Source organism: Balaenoptera acutorostrata, chromosome 12, assembly GCF_949987535.1.
Source record: "Balaenoptera acutorostrata chromosome 12, mBalAcu1.1, whole genome shotgun sequence".
Taxonomy (NCBI): Eukaryota; Metazoa; Chordata; class Mammalia; order Artiodactyla; family Balaenopteridae; genus Balaenoptera; species Balaenoptera acutorostrata.
Window position 1 is genome coordinate 54,415,617 of NC_080075.1, and position 20,672 is coordinate 54,436,288.

A 20,672-nucleotide genomic window follows, 5' to 3' on the forward strand; every position below is an offset into this window, starting at 1 on the left:
ATTTCTCATCTGTGGGTGTTTTCCTTGAAAAACTTAGACAGTAGTAGTGTCCAAGAAAATGATTCAAGGGACATATGCAGATCCGAGATGATGAGCCCAAGTCAGGAAGGATACACACAAAACTGAGGGTGAGGAAGGAGCTGGCTTTCTTCAAGAGAGGCTCAATCCTGCTTCTGTGGGTTTGGGTGCCAGGTTTGGGTTGGGCATGAAGCTCCAAGGCACTTGGGTTGGTCTTGCAGTTCTGCAAGATGGTAGCCAGAAAGGCTTGTCAATCCCCAAGTGGCAGCCATATGGCACTCCCTGGCAGGGAAAGTGGGCAGTTGCCGATACCATATGTTCATAACCACCTCCATATTCCCAGCAAGTGGCCCCAGGTCTATTGCTACAGACCTGGAGCTCACCTAGTAGGTGACCAATCCATTTTAAGATATGTGGGAACACAGTTAAACAGTTACCCTGCAGAAACCTGGACACTGAATACTACAAAACATTGTTGAGAGCAATCAAAGATATGAACAAATGTGGTCACAGCTCATAAGACTTAGTATTGTTAAGATGTCAATTCTCCCCAAATTGTTCCCTAAAGTCAATGAAATCCCAATCAAAATCCTAAAAGGCTCTTCTGTAGAATCAACAACCTGGTTCTAAAATTTACATGGAATAACCAAAACCACTTTGAAAAAGAAGAATAAAGCTGGAGGAACATAAAGATAGACAAATAGATCCATGGCACAGAATAGAAAGTCCAGAAATAGACCCAGGTATAAAGGACAAGTGTTTTTTCAGCAAAGGTGCAAAGGTAATACAGAGGAGAAAGAAAAGTCTTTTCAATAAATGGTGCTGGAACAACTGGAGAGCCAAATGCAAAGGAATGAACTTCATACCTCTCACCATATACAAAGACTAATTCAAAATGAATCATAGACTTAAAGGTAAAGCCTCCAATTATAAAACTTGTAAAAGAAAATGGGAGAAAATCTTTGTGGCCTTGGGTTAGGCAAAGTTTTCTTGATGTAACACTAAAAGTATGAACCAAAAGAGAAAGAAACTGATGCATTGGACTTCACCAAAATTAAGAATTTCTGGGCTTCCCTGGTGGCGCAGTGGTTAAAAATCTGCCTGCCAATGCAGGGAACACGGGTTCGAGCCCTGGTCGGGGAAGATCCCACGTGCCGTGGAGCAACTAACCCCGTGTGCCCCAACTACTGAGCCTGTGCTCTAGAGCCCGCGAGCCACAACTACTGAAGCCCATGGGCCTAGAGCCCGTGCTCAGCAACAAGAGAAGCTACCATAGTGAGAAGCCCGTGCACCACAACAAAGGGTAGCCCCCGCTCGCCACAACTAGAGAAAGCCTACACACAACAATGAAGACCCAAAGCAGCCAAAAATTAATAAATAAATAAATTTATTAAAAAAAAAAATTAAGAATTTCTGCTATTTGAAAGATACTGCTAAGAGAATGAAAAGATAAGCTACAGGTTGGGAGAAAATATTTGCGAATCGTATATCTGATAAAGACTTGTATCCAGTATAGATAATGAACTCTCAAAATTCAATAATAAGAGTATAAGCAACCCATTTTTTAAAATTTGGCAAAAAATTTGAACAGACACTCCTCCAAAGAGGATACAGATGGCAAATACATGAAAAGATGCTCAACAACACTAGTCATTTTGAAATGCAAGTCAAAATCACAATGAGATACCAGTACACACCTATTGGAATGGCTAAAATTAAAAAGACTGACCCTACCAAATGTTTGAAAAGATGTGGAGCAACTGGAACTCTCATACACTGCTGGTGGGAATGTAAAATGCTATAATCAACTTAGAAAATGGTTTGCTAGTTTCTTATAAGTTAACTATTCCACTCGTAGATATTTACTCTGGAGAAACCAAAGCATATGCCCATTCAAAGATTTGTACACAAATGTTCATTGCAGCTTACTTGTAATAGCTCCAAACTGGAAACACCCCAAATGTCCATTAACTGGGGAATGGAGAAACAAATTGTTTTATATTCATATAATGGACTACTACTCAGCAATAAAAAGGAATGAACTACTAATATAAGCAACGATATAGTTAAACCTCAAAATAATTATGCCAAGTGAAAGAAGCCACACTAAAAGAGCACAAGCTGTTTCATTCTAGAAAATGCTGCTAATTTGTAGTTTGATCAGTGGTAGCCTGGGAGTAGGTGGGGAGAGAGGGGCAGGAGGGAGAAATTATAAAGAGGCACAAGGAAACTTTGGGGGATAATGTTCAGTCTTGTGTTGATAGTTTCATGGACATATACACATGTTAGACCTCATGAAATTGTACACTTCATATGTGTGCAGTTCAGTGTTTGTAAATTATACTTCAATAAACCTTTTGAGGGAAAAAACAAACCTTTAAGTTCTTTGCATTCTATTTAAAATAAAAGCCAAAGTCCTTACAGCAGTAAAGCTACATAGCTGGTTGACCTCTATTCATACTGCTGTTTCCCCAACTTTTAGAAGAGTGCTTGGAATACGGAAAGAGCTAAATAAGTATTTGTTGAATGATTGCCTAGGGCCCCAACTAATCAATTAATTGCTTTACAATTGTTGTTAAGAACGAGGTGGGTTTCCTCAAATGATTAAACACAGAGGTACCACATGATCTAACAATTCCACTTCTAGGTATATTCTCAAGAGAAATGAAAACATATGTCCACACACAAAAAATGTACTTAGTAGCCAAAAGGTAGAAACAACCCAAATGCCCAACAACTGATGAATTAATAAACAAAAGATAATATATCCATACAATGAAATATTATTTGGCCATAAAAAGGAACCACATACCACAACATGGATGAGCCTTGAAAACATTATGCTAGGTAAAAGAAGCCAGTTACAAAAGACCACGTATTATGTGACTCCATTTATATGAAATGTCCAGATTAGGCAAATCTATAGAGATAGGAAGGAGAGTTGCTGCTTGGGGTGTTGACAGGGTGTTGGGGGGGTGATAGTTAAGGGGTACAGGGTTTCTTTTTGGGGTGATGAAAATGTTCTAAAATTGTGGTGATGGCTGTATATATCTGTGAATAAACTAAAATCACTGAATTATACACTTAAATGGGTGAGTTGTATGGTGTATAGATTATATCTCAATAAAACTGCTTAAAAATAAAGAGCAGGGGGGCTTCCGTGGTGGAACAGTGGTTAAGAATCCACCTGTCAATGCAGGGGACACGGGTTCGAGCCCTGGCCCAGGAACACCCCACATGCCGCGGAGCAACTAAGCCCGTGCGCCACAACTACTGAGCCTGTGCTCTAGAACCCGCGAGCCACAACTACTGAAGCCTGTGCACCTAGAACCTGTGCTCCGCGACGAAGAGTAGCCCCCGCTTGCCGCACCTAGAGAAAGCCCACACACAACAATGAAGACCCAACACAGCCAAAAATAAAATTAATTAATTAAAAAAAAAAAAAAAAGAGCACGGGAATTCCCTGCTGTCCAATGGTTAGGACTCCACGCTTCCGCTGCAGTGGCCGCTGATTGGATCCCTGGTTGGGGAAGTAAGATCCTACGTGCCACGCGGTGTGGCCAAAAATATAAAAATTTAAAAATTAAATAAAATAAAGAGAATCCTGAGGATTAAAAAAAAATAAGAAAAATAAAGAGCACAGTGGTGTGTGGGGAAAGGCACGACGCTTGCTCAGAGTTTGAGTGGAGAGTGGTAATCCCTTGTTATCGTCCGTTCATGGGCATGGTTAGGACCCCATCAAATGCCCCCTGAGAATGGAGGTGGCTCAATGTGCCCAGCAGAGAAGGGGCAAAGGGCTCAGAGAGGGCTCTGGATTTGCTGAGGTCACCCTGAGGGTGAGCTCCGAATGGAGGAAGGGCCCTTTCTCTGTGGACAAGCAAATGAGAGCAGGTGGCTGGCAGCCCTGCAGCCCACAGCTGGGGTTCTCACAGCTGCCTTGAGCTGCACTGAGCGACATGACATCCCCCAGTTGCCTCACAATGATAATACCTTCTATTTATACCAAACACCTCTCCTCCCAGGAGAGTGCTGTGTTTTCCCAACATTGATTCAGTAGGCCAGCCAGACTGAGTTGAATTGAAATTCAATTCAACAGCCACTCACATCAAGCCTCCCCCTTGCCCCTGCCTGTCCGCTCCTTCGGACACTGCTGTGACACTCACAGTAAAATAGGGAGGTTAAGACCATTGGTCTTCTACACACCCACCCGACTTGAGGGTCCTCCACCCCCAGCCTGCTCCAGACCTGGTGGGGGTGTGGGATTTGTGTCACCCCAGGGCCCTTCTCTCACAGGAGAAATACAATGCAGAAGAGAGGGGTCTTCAAGTATAACATTCTCCCCTTTCCATAAATAGTTAAACCATTAAAACTCAAAAGTAAGAACTGCTAATGATAGGAGATCAGGCACAAAAGAGAAATGTATTTCAGGCGGCACTGGAGGCTTTTCCACGTCTTAATTCATACCACATAGGAAGCTGTCTATTTCACCCAGGCAAAATGGCAACACAGACTCCTGGTTGGCATGATTGGAGGGCTCTCCAGTGGGCAGAGACCCCTGGCTCGCTGGAGAAATGAGAAGAAAGGGGCTGATGGGCTCTGCCAGCCCTTTCCCCTTAGTACAGATGCAACTGGCCCTGCCAGTCTGTATTATCCATGGCCTGAGGGACAGAGAGCAGGGAGGGGCCCAGGCAGGAGCCTGAACTGATCTGACTGGATTGATGGATGGACGGACGTCCCCAAACATCCCCCCATCACAACCACACACACACAGCCTCACCCCCTCTGTGCCTCTATCCTGCTCTGATGTATGGCAGAGCGCCATGGACCAGAGGGATAAGGATAAGGGGTCTGCAGCTCACATGTCCACTCCTGGCACTGCTACCCACAGTCAATGAATCAGTCAAGAGCGAGTCCATTTTTAAACAGTGTGTGCCTGTCCTGGGCTGCCTGCTGTGGGGAAGAGTACATCGCCTGCCCTGCCTGTGGAGATGCAGATGGCTTGAGAGACAGGAGCCTGAGAGCACCTCCCAGAGCAGGAGGAAGCCACGTGGCACAAAATCCTCAAGGGCTGCAGTTCTAGAGAGCTTTTCTCACAGAGCCTGGGATCTCAGGGTGGGGAACAGCCTAAGGGTCATTTAGTCACCCCCCCATCCCCCGGCCAACCCCAGCCCTCACCCATCACCTGCATCCCATTGCCAACATCCGCAGCATTGAGCAGAAGCCCCAGTGCTGGCCATCTCTACCAAGGCCTTGCCCACCTTCCCCCTCCCTTCATTACCAAGGCCCCTTGCTGCTGCCTGTGGTCAAGGACCCTTACCCCATCTACAGCCTCTGTAACCTCTACTCCTTGAAAGGACATCAAGGGATGGGGCAATGAAGACTCGGGAATCACACGAAACCCATCCTTCAAGAAAACAACTTATTGGCTCTTGAAAAATCAGGGGTTCATGATATGAACAGAACATTCCTCAGACCACACTCTGGCCCCCCTCCCATAGACAGAGAGGGTGCCCAAGCATTGGCCTCTATCTTGTCGTATTTAAAAGACCAGTTTAAGAGCATTAGATTTCCTATACGGAAACTCAAAAATATTTAGGCATGTAGTTTTCAACATGTAGTTGAAAAGTCTTGCAACTACAATTAGGAAGCTGTCATTCGTATCTATTGGATTTATAAGATTTAGGCAATAATAATAATATTACTATTATTATATTATAGCAATAGAAGCAAACAGTTAAGTCTATTATAGCTTTTTTTTTTTTTTTTTTGGTGTGCCAAGTACACTTATCCATGCTGTAAAACAGAGTGAACATTTAACTAGAATAATATTAGAGAGCGGCATTTTCAAGTGGAGACTTGGTATGTGCAGGGCAGGGTCCGTGACAGCTGTTTGTCTATGTGTGGAAGAGAGACAGACAAACAGAGAGACACGCCAGACACTGCTCAGAGAATGGGCAGGGGCACTTAAGAAGCCACTGTTGATGAGGTTGGACTTGGCCTCTCTGGGCTCAGCACTTAAGAAGGGAGCTGCCTTCTCTCGCAGCCCCAGGGAGTTCCGACCTCACTAGGGGCTAGTTATGGGAAGCACACCTCACCAACCATCTGCAGGGGGACTGCTGCTTGCAGAGTAACAGCCACAGGAAAACACTGGCGCTAAGAACAAACGTCCTCCAGGAAACCAATACGCACACATAGAGGGCAGGGACAAGGCACCAGAACAGGAGGTCTGGATTATTGCTGTGACTTTGGCCAGCTGCCTAGCAATAATAATCCTAGACTTTTATGAAGATTCAGAGAGAAAGAGAAAACTTGGGAGCAAGGCGGGGTGGGAGTCACCCAGACCCAAGACAGTCAGTGTGATCATTTAATTGACCCCGCTCATTTGACACTTGAGAGGCTGAGACCCAGAGAGAGAAAAGGACTTGCTTAAGGTCACATAGTGGGCGGGTGGCAGATAAAGCTCAGTGTCCAGGCTCTGTGTTGGTTCACGAACTTGGGAGCTTTCTGGGTGAAATCGAAACTGGGGGCAAGGAGAAACCAAGGAAAAAGGCAGACCACTCCAGATTGGTGGGTGGCAGGTTTAATAAGCAAGGGAACTTACACACGAGGCTTGTCTTGCAATAGACACAAGACGAATAGATCTCTGCACTTGCCCACCAAAATCTTAAAAGTTTATAAAGAGGCTTTAACTGGGTTCAGTTAGTCTCAATAGCACATTGTTCTCTCAAGGCTGCATCCTTGGAAAAGTTCCCACTGTGGGAACGGTGGGCAGAATGTACATTCCAAGGACAGAGGAGGGAGTGAGGAGCCTCTGACTGCCCGGGTCCAGCTAGCAGTCATGTCCTCTCAATGACCTCCTCTGACACCCTGGGTTCAGTTCTCTCCACGGTCACCCAGGCCAGCATTCCCACCATGATGATGGGTGGGCAGTTGTTACCTCGCCCAACTCAGCCCCAAAGGTCTGGGTCTGTGAAGAGACAGACCATCCTATAGCCTTGACCCAACCTGAAATTCAGCCCAAACCAGCTTGCCACCTCTCAGCACTGCTCTGGGGGAGGCTGCCCAGGCAGAAAGCATAGACAGATGAACTGAGGGACATTGCCCAGATGTGCTTCTCCCAGCAGCGGAAGAGGAAGGCTGTTCTGAGACACGGCTCCTTAGGGGCCTTAGGGGCAATGGGATGGGGCTCCTTAGCTGTGATCATTCCTGGGTGTTGGATTGCACCATTGCAGTCACCAGCCCAGGAACAATTCCAAACCAGTGAGGAACATCCTGCTGGAGGACCTGGGGACAGTGAGGGCACAGCCTTGGCATCCAGCTGGTCTCCTTGAGTCATGCAGGACAATAAAAAAGAAATTTGTGTTCAGCTGCTGTGGAGACAGAGTCTGGCCATTCCTCAAAAAGTTAGACATAGGATACCATACGACCCAGCAATTCCACTCCTAGGCATATACCCAAAAGAATTAAAAACAGGTGTTCAAACAAATACTTGTTCCTGAATGTTTGTAGTGGAGCTACTCACAGCAGCCAAAAGGTGGAAACAGCCCAACTGTCCCTCAACAGGTGAATGGATAAACAAAATGTGGTCCATCCAAACAACAGAACACTATTCAGCCTTACAAAGGAATGAAGCACTGAATCAAGCTATAATGTGGATGAACCTCAAACACACTATTCCAAATGAAAGAAGCCAGTCACAGAAGGCCACACATAGTGTGATTCCTTTTTTTATTGCCATGCCGCACAGGTTGCGGCTTGCGGGATCTTAGTTCCCTGACCAGGGACTGAACCCGGGGCCATGGCAGTGAAAGCGCCGTGTCCTAACCACTGGACTGCCAGGGAACTCCCAGTATGATTCCATTTAGATGAGTAGGTAAATCCACAGAAACAGAAAGTAGATTGGTGTTTGCTAGGGTTGAGGGGGGGAGGAATGAGGAGTAACTGCTTAATGAGGATGGGGTTTTATTTGGGGCGTTGGAAGTGAAACTAGACACAGAGGTGGTGGTCGCACACATTGCGAGCATCCTCAACACCACCGATCTGTTCATTTTAAAGTGGTTAAATAAAAAAGTTTAGGGGCTTCCCTGGTGGCGCAGCGGTTGAGGGTCTGCCTGCCAGTGCAGGGGACACGGGTTCGAGCCCTGGTCTGGGAAGATCCCACATGCCACGGAGCAACTAGGCCCGTGAGCCACAACTACTGAGCCTGCGCGTCTGGAGCCTGTGCTCCGCAAGAGAGGCCGCGATAGTGAGAGGCCCGCGCACCGCGATGAAGAGCGGCCCCCGCTCGCTGCAACTAGAGAAAGCCCTCGCACAGAAACGAAGACCCAACACAGCCAAAAATAAAATAAATTAATTAATTAATTTTAAAAAAAAGTTTAAAAAAGCAATTTGTAGGCTTGAGTAATCAGAAAATCCAGGCAGGCACTCATAGAACCTCATCAGGACTTAGTCTCTCTTTCTCTCCATCTCTCAGTCTGCTTCCCCCTTGGCAGGCTCAGCCACGCATTGGCTTCTGGACCCTCCACTCAGATGTGATCCATAGAGCTAAGGTTCCCCACTGAATGAGAGCTTTGCTTTCCCCGAAGGATCCACCAAAAGTCCCAGGTCTAAGTCTCATTTGCCTGCTCATTTGTTGTAGCAGGTGGATGGAGTGTGCTGCTTGGCCGGGCTGGGTCTCAGCCCGTCCCTGTGACAGGGGTGGGGGTGAGCTTCACAGGACCTGCCTACCCATCCCCTCCCCCCCAGACCAGAGAACTGTGAAGGGGGAGAAGGTGTTCTCCAAAGGCAGTCTGGGTGAAGTCTGGGTGGGCAGAAACCGCCAATGTCTACTCTAGGACCACAGAGAGCATGGCTTCTCCTGTCTCTCTCATTCCTGATCCCTCTCTCCTCTTGCTGAGATATTTTTGGAGGACACGGCACAAGTGGAATAATTCCTGTGTAAGTGGACCTGACTACGGGCCTCAGGTCCCCTGGCACAGCCCTCATTTTCAGTCATCTGTCCCAATGCCACATTTGGATCAGACCATGTGTCCTGACTCCAGATTAGAAAACATGGCCGGTATCTCTCACAGCCACACTGACCCTGTGGACCTTTCCAGAATCATCTCTTCAACCACCTAACAATCTTAGCCACACCAGAACAAGCTAATAGGAGTTCTCTATCTTTTTCCTGCCCCTTCCCTCCCTGGGGGCTGCCATTTCTCTCACACAGTATCCAAGTCCTCCTTTCACGGACCTCCTTCTGCAACCACTGTGGCCCGTGCCAGGATCTTCCTTTCCAGCACTCGTTTAGCACACACTGCTAGAACCTCCCATTGTAGACTTGGTGATGATTGACCAAGGAATATACCCAGCCACAGGCATTCACTCCAGAAAGCTTCCATCCTCTGGAGCAGGGAATAACCCACCTCAGGGACCCCACTTCCCGTCCGCCCTCAGGTCCTGTGCTTGGATGAAGGAACGCTGTATTTGCTGAGCTTCTCAGGAAGTAAGGAGGGGGCAAGGAGAAGGTGGGTACCAGGCCCTTTGTCTGGGCCCAAGTCAGGCAAGCATCCAACTTATATTCAGAATTTGCTGAGTTTCTACAGTGTTCTTTTTAAAGAATTAGTGCTGACCCCACGTCAGGGAACTAAGGAAGCCACTGTCTACTTACTTGAAAATTTAATTAACCATCTCTGCCTAAGAAACAGGGCACTTCTCTCTAGAGGACAAGGGAGGTGATTTTCAGTCTTTCTGAAATGGGAGGGAATCCAGTGTCCTGGAGGCAAGGACAGGAGTCACATGAAGAATATAGTCAGGAGAGTGCCCAGTAGGATGGAGGGGCTGGGAGCTGGATAAGGAGGCTGACCTCACCTTGTTCACTGCCCAGCCCACTTAGCTTCACTCTGTTCCCCATCAGCTCCTAAGCCCTTAACCTGGCCCACCTGCCAGTTCATAAACATGAAAATAGTCTAGGCGGATTGTTCCCTCTCTGGGGAAAAAAGCAAACTGCACAACAGAAAGCATTTACGATCACAGATTAATCTCCAGTGAGATCCTATTAAATGCAGATTTACTCCTGTGTGCTGTGTCCTCCACTGAGAATGTTTCAGCCAAAATGTTTTTTTATTGCCTGTCCCACTAACCACACAGCCCTGTGGACTCCACTTGTTGGATAGACTTTGGAGCCAGGCTGCCTGGGTTCAAATTCCAGCTCTGCCATCTGCTAGTTGTGTAACCGTGGGCAAATTACCTGACTTCTCTGCGCCTCAATTTCCCCATCTATAAAACAGGGACAACAGGAACACCTATCTTATAGGGTCGTTGTGAGGACTAAATGCATTAATACATCTAAAGCATTTAGAATAGTGCTTGGCATATAGTATGTGCCAAGAAAATGTTAGCTTGTAACAAATTACTCACATATTTTGTCTGCGATAAGGTTGAAATTCTCTTTTGTAATGTAAGTGAGGATTTCCTTATTAATCCATGGGAAAATATTTACAAAGGTTTTCATAGATTAACTTGGTCCCCAATCCATTTTTGTAAATCAGGTCTTAAGTTTCTCAGCTGAGAATTCTGTAATCACAAGAGTGTTTGGGACATCTTGGGGTGAAGGAGGTTTGCTGTAATTTCCACTTAATGGTGTGTCTCAGGTCTCTTGGGGCTGGAGACGGAAATTTGAGTCAATTGTTTGCAGTGGAGTCAACATAAGCAACTTCATTAACTGGGGTTTGTTGCTGTCTTTCTCTGCTGGAGTGACTGCAGTGATGTCTTCGATCTTATACCTTCTAGCGTTTTCTGATGTTCCCAGGGAGGCTGCTATTACTCAACAGTAACAAGTACAATTTAAATAACAAGTACGAGAGTAACAAGTACAACCCACACATAGAAAAATGTTCAGCACGTTCTCCCTCTCTCAGCAGCAGAAATGACCAACAGGTCAGAAGAGCTCAGCTCAGCACCTCTGGCCACGCCCGAGCTAGGAAGGACACAGGATTTCTCTCTCCATCAAAAGGACACTCCTCCCCAGAAGATTTTCATGATGAACCAATGAGCTCATGGGCATGAAGGGCTTTGAAAAGTTATTTTGGTTACAGTCTACCTACAAACAATGCTAATGATAGCTTGTTTCACTGATACCAGTCCAAGTTTGGTCTTTAGCAAAGTGGGCAATGGATGTATTGAAGATGACACAGAGCAGGTAGCTTCTCCCCCTTCAAAGTTTCTACATGAGCAAGAAAAAGACACATCGCAAAAGAGTCAAACCCCATTGATCCAACACTGCCAACTGGTATTTTATTATAATTCAGATATGATTGGTGATTGGATAAATTCTTCATTTCAATTAAAATATTGGCCATTGGGGAAGTGAATAGGGAAAGGATATGAGATAAAAGGAAATTAGAAAATAAGAAAAAGTGTTTCATTACTCATTTATCTTTTCATTTCTTTTCCAAAATTTTTTGTTGAGAGAAAATTCAGAGACCATAAAATTCATTTAAACCATTTTAAAGTGCATAATTCAGTGTTTTTTTTAGTATATTCACAATATTGTGCAACCATCACCATTATCTAATTCCAGAACATTTCCATTACCCCAAAAAGAAACCTCATATCTCCCAATTCCCTCCTCCCCCCATCCCCTGGCAATCAGTAATCTGTTCTCTATCTCCTATGGTTTGTCTGTTCTGGACATTTCATATAAATGGAATCATATAATATATGGTCTTTCCTTTCATCATTTCTTGAGCATCCATTGTGGCCAGTACTGTATGAGTGTTTGCCCTCAAGAGAGGTTTGCCCTCCCTAGCCAGGGAGGAAGACCTGTAGCAGTAGAATTTTCCTGCTGGGGTTGGGGACGGTGGTTGATGGTGTCCTGGCAGAGGAGGTGACATGTCTACTGCTGTGTTGACATAGGAAATGGAGTTTCCAGTAAAGAAGAAGGAAGGGCATTCCAGGAAGAGGCAACAGTGTAGAGATGGTTCGTGTGTGCTTGAGGAAGGCTGAGAAGTTCCTTGAACTGCAGCTCTAGCATCAGGGGTACAGGGAGGGGAGGAGGACGCTGGAGAGTAAGGAGACAAGGTAGCAGGTTGGTAAGGTCAGAAAGAGCAGAGACTTGAGGGCTGCTCTGAAGAGACTGGGATTGCTCCTCTAGGCTCTGGGAAGCACCAGAGGTGCACAAGCCAGGGAGAGGACGAGTGTGTGTTTTAGGAAGGAAGCCGCTGGGGAGGGTGGATTGCAGAGGGACGACTCTCAAGTGGAGGACTTGGGAGGATGGCAGCAGTTCATGCGAAGGAACGCTGGAACTCCCACCACAGCAGTGGCAGTGGACTCAGGAAGGATGGCCCACTTGGGAGCAATTTCTAAGGTGGAATGGACAGGAGTTGGGGGTCTGCCTAGATGTGGCAGGTGAGAGGGAGGAAGTCAGGGCTCCAGACCAGGCTCCCCTGACCCACAATGAGACCCTGGGAGAGTCAGAGGCCACCTGAGCATCCAGCACCCTCTGCTTAGCACGTGACATCGGCTTCCCCTTCCTCTGAGGCATTCTCCTAGGGCTTCCAGAGCCCTGCAGGGGCGGGGCCCCTGCCGGCCCCACCCACCCCCGCAGCACCCTTCCTCAGTTCCTCCCAGCTGCCCAGAGGCCTCTGCACATGCTGATCCCCCTGTGCGGCTGCTCCCTGGCACTCGCACGCCCTCCTCTTGGTCAGGCCCGCACAGCTCTGCCCTGTTTGGTCGAATCTCCCTGTACGCATTTTCGCAGAGCCATGAAGCTTTCACTCACAGTACTGTTATGTGTTAATTTCTCATTTACTTCTGTGATTTGTGATTCCCCAGCGGCCTGAAGCTGTGTGAAGGCCGGAACAGCGTCAGTTTTGGCTCTTGTAGCTGGCACTTAGCAGCACACATGACATGTAGTTGATGCCCCATAATACTTATTGGAAAATGGAAAAGAAACGAGCAAATGAGCCTGGGATCTTTCCCATGAACCTGAGGCCCTCTGAGATGTAGTCTCGCTTTGGGGAAGTGGGAAGAGAGGAGAGAGTCACTGGAATCCCAGCATTTTAACGTAGGCCTTCCCGCAGGCCTTCCCGCACCCCCAGCTGGGCTTTTCTCCTCATAAAATCTGCTAATGAGGAATGCTGAGGGCAGCCATGCCTCCCAGACTGAATCCAGCCAATGCTTTGCTGGCTTTTTACCCCAGGTTACAGTATACTATGCTTTTTACATGTCACATAATGAGGGCTCATATAATGAGAAAGCACCTCCCAGATGGTAATCCATCTACAACAGTGCTTTAACTCAGCGCTCTCCTCCCAGCTCAGCAAACTGGGGAGACTGGAACTTTTCTGGCAAACTCTTCCGGAGCTGGTCCCTTTTGTCTCCCTCTTCATTCTCCCTCATCTCTCTTCCTGACAATTCTCAACTGTTCTACTACAAGGGCATGAGCTGCTGAATAGGCTGAACAGAAGGGTCTGCAAACCTGGGGCTTCAGGCCGACATCCTCGGGGTCCCTGGAGATGATACAGACACATTTTCATGACTCTGCTCCTGGGGAAGACTGACTCTGGGTTCCTAGGCTTCCAGGAACCTCCCTGACAGCAAGGCAGGAGAGTCTGGGATAGAAATGGAATGTCTTCCAACTCTGAAGAGGTATCTCTTAAGAATTACTCATAAGAAAGGTTTTTAATGACATCACCGCTTTGTGCCTGAGCTGAGCATCCAGGATACCTGGACACAGTCATGATTCTGCATCAAGGAATGGGATGTTTGTTGCTGGGTCTGGCTCAAATAATTACCCATAGGCTGAGGGCGACTAGCCAAGGTCACCTAGCCAGTGAGTGGCAAAGCTGGCCGTAGAGCAGGCTTTGCATTTCTTTTACCTTTCCTCATGACACAGGAATTATGGTCAAGTATATTTCCAGACTCTGACCCTGTAAGGCTCATTTCAGTTGATCCAATGGCCCAAGCCCAACTTCCACAAACTCGAGGGTCCAGGAGGCTCACCTGGGAAGTCTGTGGCCCACGCAAGTTCCCAGACCCAATCCCTAGATATTGGGATTCTGCAGGTCTGGGTTGGACCCTGGGCACTGCATATTCAGTAAGAGCTCCAGGGAACTTGGATGCTGGAGGCTCCAGGACCGCACAGAGAGAGAATACACTCCGCTTCACACCCAGCCAGTCCAGTGGGCTTTGGGTGGACAGAGATTGCAAATGCACTGCGGGATGTGAGCACCTCTGACTGTCCCTCTGGGCCTTAGCTTTCTTATCTATGATTCCAACTACCCACAATGGCACTCCACCCTCCTTCCTACTCCATCCTAAAAAAATCTGTAATGAGTCAGAATCCTTAGTAGCACAGTGCCTGGCACAGAGTAGAGGTTCAGAAATATTTGTTGTATAGGTGGAAGGAAGGAAAGGAAGAAGGGAGGGAAAGAGGGGGTAGGGAGGAATGAAGGCAGGCTGATCACATTCACATGTTTATCTGTAGAGAACACCTTCTATCCACAAGGAGCACTGCTGCCCCTAGAAGCCCTATTGACTTATGTAATACTGGAAAGGGGTCCCCAAGATTCTTCTTCCCACCCCATCCCCACAGCTACCTCCATCAATCCTCCAGACATCACCCCCACTCCCACACCATCCTCCAATATCTCTACCCACCCAGGCTCATCACTGGGCTATTAGCAAGGGAAAGAGCATATTTCCTTCTCAGTTGTTTAAGGTGAGCATGATGCTCTGTGCTTTGATCCATCTTCAGCACAAGAGTTTTAACTGATGTCTAATGAACAAATCTCGTCTTTGCACATGTTTCACAACCACAGCCCAGTTAACAATCTGAACAATGGTTTCGTTATAAGAACAACTGCTTCCAAAAACTGCCCGCTCTCCAATGCTGTCTTCCATTCCTCTCTCTTCTTGGGCTCGAAGCTCTTTTTTAAGAGTTGCCCAGCTAAAACAAATGCTCGAATCTCTAAAGATCAGTTCAATATTCTTAGACCTATGACTCATTCAAACAATGAGATATTAGCTATTGTAACTCCAAAGCATCTTTCTCCTTGTGCCCTCTTCCTCTGCTTTGTCTTTGCTTTTGGGTCTGGTAACCTAGTGTTTTTGAATTAGAAAAGTTGTTGATATTTCAGCTCCCTCAATTGCAAGAATATGTAGGAATAAAGTGGAAACACACACACACGCACACACACATAGAGGTAAGTCAACCATCATGAGACCATAAGGTATAAGATACCTGAGAGAGGGGAAATTGGGGGATGAGAGGGAAAATTTGAAGCAGAAGAAGGAGTCAGGCCTGTTGATTGTCTCACAGTATTTGAAGGTCTAAAGTCTCATCTCAGACTGATTTCAGTCAGGAACTTTTGAATATTCAGAATATTTGATTAGTGAAGTGGGTTAAATACATAAAGGCTAATTCTCTCCCATGTAAGACTAGAGATAAGCATTTCTCTGTTATGCAAGCTCATTTCATCATCTTGCTTTACTACAATGTGGCTTCCTTCCTCAAGGTCACCTCATGATGCAAGATGGCAGCTGGTGTCCCAGCTATCACATCCACATTGTAGGATGCATGACTAAGGAAGGAGAAATAGTGGGAGGATAAAAGGGCACCCTTTCCTATGGAATTATCTTTGTTTATTCAGCCTTCCTGAAAGTCCCATATAATATTTTGCTAGAACTTAAAAACAGTCTCCCCTAACTACAGAGGAGGCTTGAAAATATAGTCTTTTAAGTGGGCACATTGACACCACAAATAAAATGGGTGCTCTGTTGCAGAAAAAGAGGTGGAAAATGGATTTGAGTGGGAACTAGCAGTCTCACTGAGAAGCCAAACCCAAACATCTATTGGTATTTTAATAGGAAACTAAAGAATGATGCAAAAAGATAGGGGAAAGGGATGAGGGGGGAACCTTAAAAATCCAGGAATACCTGCCAATGTGAAATTTAGCTACATCTTCATTTGGAAGGGCACTATGCCAACAAATGACTCTCTCTCTCTCTCTCTCTCTCTATATATATATGTATATGTATATATATATACATTTTTTAAAAACGTGAAAGTAATGTAAGCTCCATGATCATTAATCAATCCAGTTACCTGTAATAGTAGGTGCTCCACAGATATGTTTGAATTGAAATATTTGAAATATTTTTTGAATGACCTATAATGTTAAATTAAAGAGTAAGTTTAAAGTGGTATGTAACATATCCCATAATTTTAATAAAATTAAATATGTATGTGTAGATAGACAGAGCCAGCCAAGCAGGCAGGAGAGTCATTAAAATGACTGATAATAGTAATTCTCTCTGGATAATGGAATGGAATTTGGAGTAATTTTTGTTTTTTCCTTTTTTGTTTTTTTGAATCTTCCAATTATTCTAAGTTATTTATACGTTACTTACATAGTCTTTAAAAAGCTATATCAAAATCTATTTGGGACAAAATCAGTACACGTATGGCCTTACCTACAGAACAAAAAATCAGATTTTAAAATAAGAAAGAATTGAAATAGACATTTAAAAATCACTTCTTAATAAAAAGTGATTTGGCATTGTGAGAGAGGACTCATGGAGACATTTAGACAAGAAACCCACAGCTTTCTGGACAAGAAAATTAGGAGGCAAGGAGTGGTCTCCAGTGGCCTCACAGCAACCCCTCACCCTAGGATTCTGGGCTTCATTTCCAAGCTCCTTTTAAACAGACAGGCATCAGCGACTTCATTAATCCTCAAGAATCATGTTGATATAAAGATGACACAGTGCATTCTTTGCAAAGACAGTTGTGGAAACTGGAGCCCAGGGAGGTTTTAACACTAGAGCCCTTGACTGTATAACCAGTATGTTCCACATCTGTCCCTCTTTTCCTCTGCAGCCACAGCTAACCCCATGTGGTGGTATATGTGGGGAAACTAAAAGTTTGCCATAAAATTGTCTTCATTAAGCCCAAGTCCATTTATATTAGATACCTGATTCTCACTCTGGAAGGAAAGCATTCATCTTTGAGTTTCACAGTGTCAGTTATTACATGCATTAACGTCATATTGAGAGGCTGAGAGGCCAGAGAATGAGGTCATGGAATATAAAAGAGAGAGACTCTTCCCTCTCTTCTCACCCACATCTACTCTCTGCTTGCCACAGTTCCTTGAACAAAATATGCTCTTTCCTGCTTCACTTTCTTGCACCCAGCTCAGTTCTCCTGGCTGGGATGTTCCCTTTCTTCCAGTACATGTGAACCTTACCCATCCTCAGAACCAGCCCACATACTGCCTGCTACCCAAAACTTTGGACTCTTGCAGCCCTCATCACAGACCCCTTTCTCTGACCTCCCATGATCAGTACCACACAGTCAGCTCCTAACTCAATCTGCTGTAGCATAGTCCTTACTGCTTCCCATATGCATATCTTGTCTCCCCAGCCAGGCTTTAAGCTCTTGCAGGAACAGCAGAGCTCATCACACACACACACACACACACACACACACACACACACACACACAGTTCATAGCACACTGTTTTGTAGCTTGTAGATCCTCAATAAATATATCTATTCATGGATTATTTGGAAATATATAAGGAGGCAGATGAACAATCATAGGCATTCTTAACGAGTTCAGTTGCAAGACAGAAAGTCTCATGATCCAACTATATTTTGTCTACAAAAGACTCACTTAACATCCAAAGACACAAATACATTGAAAGTGAAGGGATGGGAAAAGATATTCCATGCAAACAGTAACCAAACGAGAGATGGAGTGGCTATACTAATATCAGACAAAATAGACTTTAAATAAAAGTTGGTACAAGAGACAAAAAAAAAAAAAAGACATTACATATTGCTAAACTGTTTCCCATTTTTCCTATTTTTTAATTTTAAAGAAATTATTTTTCTTGGGATAAGTGCTGTTTCCATTTTTTTCAATAAAGATTTGCTTGATTAGTTGCATTTGTATTTGTTTTTTTACAATTCACACATTTAAAATGTACAATTTGAAGCTTTTTACTATATTCACAGAGCTGTGCAATCATCACAATCAATTTTAGAATATTTTTTATCACTCTCAAAAGAAATCTCATACTCATTAGCAGTCACTCCCATTCCTCTTTAATCCCCCAGCCCTAAGCAACCACTAAGTTACTATGTTTTTATGGATTTTCCTATGCTGGACATTTCATACAAATGAAGTCATACACTATGTCATCTTTTGTGACTGGCCTCTTTCACTTTGGATAATGTTTTCAAGATTCATTCATGTTGTAGCATGAATCAGTACTTCATTTCTTTTTATTGCTGAATATTTCATTGTATGGTTATACCACATTGTACTGAACTGTTCATCAGTTGATGGACATAGGGGTTGTTTCCACTTTTTGGCTTTTATGATTAATGTTGCTATGAATGTACACACACAAGTTTTTGCATGAATGTATGTTTTCATTTATCTTGGGCATATACCTAGGAGTGGAATCATCAATTGATTGCACTTGACCTTACCTAATTTTCCTGATTAACACTCCTGCCATTGTGTTTTCTTTTACAAAATACAGAAAGACAGAGAGAGAGACAGAGACAGGCAGAGACAGAGAGAGGCTGTACCTGCTCTGGTGTCTTGTCTGAAGTTCTTGAGGACATTCAGAATCAAATGATCTACAGCTGAAATGATGACAGTCAAAGTGATTGGGTCAAAATATCCTACAAAGAAAAAGTTTTCTGGAAGAAAAAAGGTCTAACCCGAGTTGAGCTGCATGTATGAAGAGCTGGAGAAGAAGAGAAGGAAGAAGACACTACAGCAGGGCCATAGCATAAGCAAAGTGCTGGTGATTGGGCTGAGTATGGAGTACTTGGGGGATAAGTAGCAAGTAGTAGAAGGTGAGGTTAGAATGATTTGTTGGGAGTCACATCATCAAGGGCTTTGAATAGCAGCCACAAGTGTTTGAGACTAAATTTTTATAGTTTTGAAGGAACCATTGGAGACTGTCGTCTAGGGACATCAGTCACATGATCAGATCAAATGGGCATGATCAGGGCACTGATGGGCAGGTGCAGGCAGGATAGACCGAAGCATGGGCACATCTGTGATAGCAAGCCCCCATTCTTTGGAGGCTGTTGCAGCAATTCAGGGCTGAGGTAAAAGCTTTGAGGTAGCCAGCTGGAAGCCAGTGACTTATATGGATTCAGTGGGCAAAAAAACAGCATTCATCATGGCACTGGTTCCCCAAAGGACCCGAGCCTATGTTCAGGGAACTCATCATTTCCCTATTATATAAATTGATTAGGTCATTCACAGTTGAGATTGATGCCAGGGGTTTGCCACTAATCAAGCTAGAATAACAAGCTGGAGGACAAGGCAGGCCCTTTGCCAGCTGGGCAAGGAGCAGGTCCAGAGGCACAGAACACTGCAGCAAAGCACTCTGTCCCTGACCTGGGAGTCTGGGCAAAGAAAACCAGTGAGAGATCTGGCAGTGCCCTTCAGCTGCATCTGGAGACTCCAGGGCCAACTCCTGGAATGACACTTCTAGGACTTCTGTCAGAGCTGACCAGTCAAGTGGAATCCAGCCCTGGAGGCCCATGGTTAGGCTGTCCTCCCTGCCTGCAGAAGCTTGTAGAGATGGGGGTATGGTAGGGATAGGGGAACAGGCTGGGGTGACACCAGTGGTGAGCCCAGGGGAGGCAAAGGCTTGAAGAGAATAGTTGAAGTGCATTTTGCCAATAGTAACAATAGTCTGCAATGGCAAAAATTTGTGTCTACATAAGGCTCCCACTGTGCTCCAGAAAAAGGAGGAGAGGGCTGTATATTCTCAGTGGATGAGATGTTCTCCCCCTCACACAAAGGTTCCCCCTGCCCCTTTCTGAGAAGACCACTGCGAAGTTAACCACATGCCATCCAGTACCAGTAAGGCTGATTCTGACTATGATAGGGGTGTATCCTCTCCCATTGGTCCCTCCCCTAACACAAAGGGGAGTATAGTTGGCTCCGTCCATAAACTGGAGGAGAACTTCTAGGAAGATCCAGGCCTCGGATGTGCCCTGGTTTGGGAAAAGCAACATCTGAAGTCAGATGACTTTCAGTTTCTGGACAGCTCTCTTGCCCAAACCCCACCCCTACCCCCTGCCCTCCAGTCTCCATGTCGGGGTGTGCGGTCAGAAGGACCTGGTTTCCAGGCTTTCAAATGCTCAATGAACGGTGGAGGCTTGCTCAGGAACGACTTTGAGTCCCCTGACGCTTAGGGGACTGACAATGCCAATACTTTGGGTCGGCCTTAGCTTGAGTGTTTTCTGCTGTGGAGACCAGACCGCCCGAGATTTGGGGGTGGGGGGCTAGTTCTGTATTTAGTCACGGTTCACCCACCTAGGGTAGCTAAGCACAGCTTCCATAATTATCTTCATTTTCTGTTATCTGTATCGTCTCATCATCATCAGGCCCCCCCCCCCTCCTGTGGAAGCGGGACGGACAGAGAAGGGGCTGGCTGCCAGAAGAGGACGGTTTTCTGTCTGTACCAAGGACGTTGCTCGACACAGAACTTAGAGATCCCGGCAAAGGCGGCCCGCGGAGGGCAGAGAAGCTCCCGAGCTGGGGCCGAGGCCCCCGCCGTGTTTCCCTGTTGCCACGCGACGGAGGGGGCGACGATGTACCCCCACACACACCCTCCTCAGCGCTCAAGAAC